The sequence below is a fragment of the Gekko japonicus genome, unplaced genomic scaffold (genome assembly GCF_001447785.1).
Source record: "Gekko japonicus isolate JY-2015 unplaced genomic scaffold, Gekko_japonicus_V1.1 scaffold2676, whole genome shotgun sequence".
Taxonomy (NCBI): domain Eukaryota; kingdom Metazoa; phylum Chordata; class Lepidosauria; order Squamata; family Gekkonidae; genus Gekko; species Gekko japonicus.
The window spans coordinates 140,451-146,251 of NW_015169260.1; positions in this window are offsets into that span (position 1 = coordinate 140,451).

The following is a 5,801-nucleotide window of genomic DNA, read 5'->3' on the forward strand; positions in this document are numbered from 1 at the left end:
GTGAGGGGGCCTGGGGGGGGTTACAGCTAATTAAATCAAAGCTAATAACATTAATTCAATTTGGGGCTAGCCCAGAAAGGAGGGAGCCCAGAAGAAATGCTAGGAGGCCGGGCCCCGTGGGCCCCACATTAGCTACAGGCCTGGCGCTCAGAAGAAAACGATGCCCTTTCGATGCGCTTCAGCCCGCCCCCTTTGCAAGTGGGATTTTTCGCCCTGTCGTCCGTTGAAGCTCTGGTTAGATGTTCTGTGGTCCCGGCCAGTGTTCCCTCTAAGCTGAGTGAGTGTGAGCTAGCTCACAGTTTTTTAGCCTCCAGCTCACACATTTTTGCCTTCGCTCAGGAAGGATGGCCTCCAGAGCAAACGACTTCATGCAGTAGCCAAATCGCCTGCTCACAACTTTAATGCCAGTAGCTCACAAAGTAGAATTTTTGCTCACAGGACACCACAGCTTAGAGGGAACATTGGTCCCGGCGGTCACACGGCGAATTTGCCAAGGGAGAGCCACGGGTTGTGGGCGGATTATCCCTGGGCGATCACACCCCGACATCTGGGAAGTGGAGCGCACCCAACCCGTGGCTTACCGCCAAAAATGGGCGATAAAAAAAGCAGAACCTCCAAAGTACTTGCAAACGATTTGCCACCGGCTGCCTCCCGCGGTGTGATCGTGCTGGCGTGCGGCTTTCTCCTCCGGCCCCTCGGTTATACCCCGGTGCCAAGGGAAGGACCCGTGGTGTGCCGCCGCCGCCTCTGATCGCATAATCGCGGATCAAACTGGGCCGGGGCAATTTGCCACGCCTCCCCCCGCGATATCTGGCCCGTATGTCCGGGGCCTGTATATTTCACCTGGTGTGTTTTCATTAGGCTTAGCCAATGCTCCCTCTGAGCTGTGGAGGCCTGTGAGCGAAAATTCTACTTGGTGAGCTCCTGGCATTAAAAGTTGTGAGCCAGCGATTGGGCTGCTGCATCAATTAGTTTGCTCTGGAGCCACCTCCTTCCTGGGCCGAGACAAAAAGGTGTGAGCCGGAGGCTAAAAAAACCTGTGAGCTGGCTCACGCTAACTCAGCTTAGAGGGAACACTGGCTTAGCTTTTTTTGGTATATGATATGATATATGATGATCCCGCCCTGAGCCTGCTATGCAGGGAGGGCGCGATAGAAATCGAATAAAATAAATATAATAAAATCCAGTTGCAAAGTGCATTAAAAGTGTGTTGTTTGTGCAAAAGTGCCTCTTTCCTTCCCTGCATCCTCCATGGAAGGGGGGGGGGCGCTTTCGGCATGTCTTTTTGAAACACGTGCATTGGAGGAAGGTTCAAATGGCGCACGTTCACGCGAGCAACAGAATGAGATTGGGGTTTACATCGTTCCCCATTTTATCCTCGCAACAGCCCTGTGAGGTGGGCTCGGCTGCGTGTGTGTGATTGGCCCGAGGGTGCCCAGCAAGCTTCCATGGCAGAACGGGAATTCGAACCTCCATCCCCCAGATCCTGGTACGAGACTCTAGCTACTGCACAACACTGGCTCTGATGTGACTGGTTACTAAGAAACAAAGAGCTCTGTGAATGCTCAGAGGCACTTTTTTTGTTCTATTATTACATCTTCTGGGAGCTCTGGCTTAGTGGAAGAGCAACTGCTTGGCATGCAGAAGGTCCCAGGTTTAATTCCTGGCATCTCATATCAAAAGGACCAGGTTGTCAGTGAGGAGAAAGACCTCAGCCTGAGACCCTGGAGAGCCACCGCTGCACACGAACACATGAAGCTGCCTTCTACTGAATCAGTCCCTTTCTCTGTCAAGGTCATTATTGTCTACTCAGACTTGCAGCAGCTCTCCAGGGTCTCAGGCAGAGGTCTTTCCCATCACCTACTGCCTGGTCCTTTTTAACTGGAGATGCCGGGGATTGAGCCTGGGATCTTCTGCATGCCAAGCAGATGCTCTACCGCTGAGCCAGGGGCTCAGAGCAATATGTATGAACACATGCAACACATGCAAAGCTGCCTTATACTGAATATGGGTCAGTATTGTCTACTCAGACTGGCAGCAGCTCTCCAGGGTCTCAGGCAGAGGTCTTTCCCATCACCTACTGCCTGGTCCTTTTTAACTGGAGATGCCGGGGATTGAACCTGGGACCTTCTGCATGCCAAGCAGATGCTCTTCCACTGAGCCAGGGTCTCAGGTCAGAGTCTTTCCTATCACCTACTACCTGGTCTTTTGAACCTGGGACCTTCTGCATGCTCTACCGCTGAGCCAGAGTCCCAGATCAAGGCCTTTCACGTGGAGATGCTGGGGATTGAACCTGGGACCTAGATGCTCTACCACAGCCCCTCCCCAGTCTGAGTAGACAATACTGACCCCAATGGACCACGGTTCTGATGCAGGATAAGGCAGCTTCATGCATGTTCTTATTCCATCTCTGAGTCTCATACATTCAAAATAGATTCTGAGGCTACATCCTGGCACACATTTGTTTTTGACCCTGAAGGACCTGTTAGGCAGGACCTTTGGCTTAGCCACAGAACATTTATTTTCCACCGACTTCCCAGTTTCAGTCCTTGGCATATCCTTCCTTCCTTCCTTCCTTCCTTCCCAGGAGATGTGAGATGAAAGTCCCTGGAGGGCTACTACCAATCAGAACTGACAACATGGACATAATAGACCAATAGTTGAATTCAATATCAGGTGGCTTCCTGTGTTCGGGCCAACCCAGCCGCTCAGGCGGCCTTCTGGCATGCACATCTGACACAGCTGTGGAAATGTCTTGAGAAGAAACTAGTTCGCTCTGCTTTGGGGGTGCATCTTCATAGGTGAAATCTATTTCAGCAGTCTAGTCTATTTCCACGTCCAATCTACCACAAACCCTGGTCCTCAGAAATCTGGAGACAGCATTTAATCCATAAGAATATAAGAACATAGGAAGAGACCTGCTGGATCAGACCAGGGGTCCATCTAGTCCAGCATCCTGTCTCACACAGGGGCCAGCCAGTTCCTCTGGAGGGCCAACAACAGGGCATAGAGGCCGAGGCCTTTCTAAGAACATCAGAAGAGCTCTACTGGATCAGACCAGTAGTCCATCTAGTCCAGCATCCTGTCTCACACAGGGGCCAACCAATTCCTCTGGAGGGCCAGCAACAGGGCATGGAGGCCGAGGCCTTCCCCTGATGTTGCTTCCTGGCTCTGGGATTCAGAGGCTGACTGCCTCTGACTGTGGATTTTAAGAATATAAATCCATAAGAACATAAAAGAGCCCAACTGGATTAGACCAGTAGTCAATCGAGTACAGCATCTTGTCCCACAAAGTAGCCAACCAGTTCGTCTGGACGGCCAGTGACAGGGCATAGAGGCCAAGGTCTTCATAAGAACATCAGAAGAGCCCTGCTGGGTCAGATCAGTGAGGGTCCATCTAGTCCAGCATCCTGTCTCACACAGGGGCCAACCAGTTCTTCTGGAGGGCCAACAACAGGGCACAGAGGCTGAGGCCTTCCCCTGATAACTCCCTCTTGGCTCTGTCATTCAGAGGTCTCTAAACATGGAGATTTGCTTCAGTCACCCCGGTTAGTAGCCACTAATAGACCTCTCCTCCATGGATCTATGGCCATCACTACATCCTCCGGCAGTGAATTCCACATCCCGGAATAACCAATGCAAAACATTTAGTTAGCGAGTTACTTTATTAATAATCTGCCTTTCTAACTGGATTACAGCCATTTGAAAGCAAGACAAAAGCCGCCTCCCAAAGCATAAGAAAACAATGCAGTATAAAGAAGACGGCACGTCCAATAAACACTGTAATAAACTACAAAGCCTGTTTCCTTTCCTAGAAACAACCTCCTGAAGAATTCCGTTTTGTTACAACTCTGTTCCCTTTACAAAAACGGCCTTCCGGAGCAACAGGAACAGAGTTAGAATCAAGTGATTGGATTGGGTTTTTTTTCTCCTTTAAAAATGAAAATGGGTTGCTGGTTGAACTCTTCACCCTGGAATGATCGATTCATGGAGCATAGGTCTATCATTGGCTACTAGCCATGGTGACTAAAAGGGAACCTCCACATTTAGAGGCACTAAGACTCTGAATCCCAGAGCCAGGAGGCAACATCAGCCTCAGCCTCTTTTCCCTGTTGTTGGCCATCCGGAGGCACTGGCTGGCCACCGTGTGAGACAGGATGCTGGACTAGATGGACCGCTGCTCTGATCCAGCAGGGCTCTTCTCATGTTCTTAGGAAGGCCTCGGCCTCTCTGCCCTGTCATTGGCCCTCCAGAGCCACTGGCTGGCCACTGGGTGAGACAGGAGGCTGGACTAGATGGACCCCTGGTCTGATCCAGCAGGGCTCTTCTGATGTTCTTATGAAGGCCTTGGCCTCCCTGCCCTGTTTTTGGCCTTCCAGCTGAACTGGTTGGCCACTGTGTGAGACAGGATGCTGATAATGACCATTTGGTCTGATCCAGCAGGGCTCTTCTGGTGTTTTTATGAAGGCCTTGGCCGCTATACTTTGTTGTTGGCCCTCCAGAGGAACTGGTTGGCCCCTGTGTGAGACAGGATGCTGGACTAAGATGGACCCCTGGTCTGATCCAGCAGGGCCTCTTCTCATGCTGTTACGTTCAGGGATCCATCAGGACACTGTGGTGGTCTGATCATAGCGTTGCAAAGCACAGATAGCGGTGGTGCATAGGGTTGCCAACTCCGGGCTGAGAAATTCCTGGAGATTGGGGTGTGTGGAACCTGGGAAGAATGGTGCTTGGGGTGGGGACTGAACCTCAGCAGGGTCTGGGGCTGTAGAGCCAAATGGAGTGCCTGGAGAACTCCAGGCCTTACCTTGAGGTTGTCACCGCTATTAATCAGCTGTCACCCTAATCAAGGCCTTGACCTTGCGACGTATGGTTGCCATCTCCTGCTGGGTAAATTCCTGGAGATTGGGGTTGCCAGCTTCAGGTTTGGAAATACCTGGAGATTTTGGGGGTGGAGTCTGAGGAGGGCGGGGTTTGGGCAGGGGAAAGACTTTGATGGGGAATAATACCAGATAGGGTCCACTTTCTAAAGCGGCCATTTTCTCCAGGGGAACTGATCTCTGTTGCCTGGGGATCCATTGTAACCAGTGTTCCCTCTAAGCTGAGTTAGTGAGAGCTAGCTCAGTTTTTTTAGCCTCCGGCTCACACGTTTTTGTCTCGGCTCAGGAAGGAGGGCTCCAGAGCAAACTAATTTATGCAGCTGCCAAATGGCTCGCTCGCAACTTGAATGCCAGTCACTCACAAAGTAAGAATTTTTGCTCACGAGACCACCACAGCTTAGAGGGAGCATTGGTCGTAGCCACCTGGGAGATCTCCAGTCACCACCTGGAGGTTGGCAAGCCTCATAGAACCCACCCTCCGGTGCTGCCGTTTTCCTGCAGGGGAGCCGTTCACTGCTGTTTGGAGATGAATTGCGATTCCGGGAGGTCTCCAATGTTCCCTCTAAGCTGTGGAGTCCCGTGAGCAAAAATTCCACTTTGCGGGCTCCTGGCATTAAAGTTCTGAGCCAGCGATTTGGCTACTGCATCGATCAGTTTGCTCTGGAGCCCTCCTCCCTGAGCTAAGACAAAAATGTGTGAGCTGGAGGCTAAAAAACTGTGAGCTAGCTCACACTGGAGGTCTCCAGCCACCACCTTGAGGTTGGGAACCCTAACAGAACCCACCCTCCGAAGCTGCCACTTTTCTACAGGGGAACCGACCGCTGTCATTTGGAGACGAGTTGCAATTCCGGGAGGTCTCCAGGCCCCACCTGGAGGTTGGCAACTCCCGGACGATCCCGGTCCGCTCTGCAAGCCAGCGGG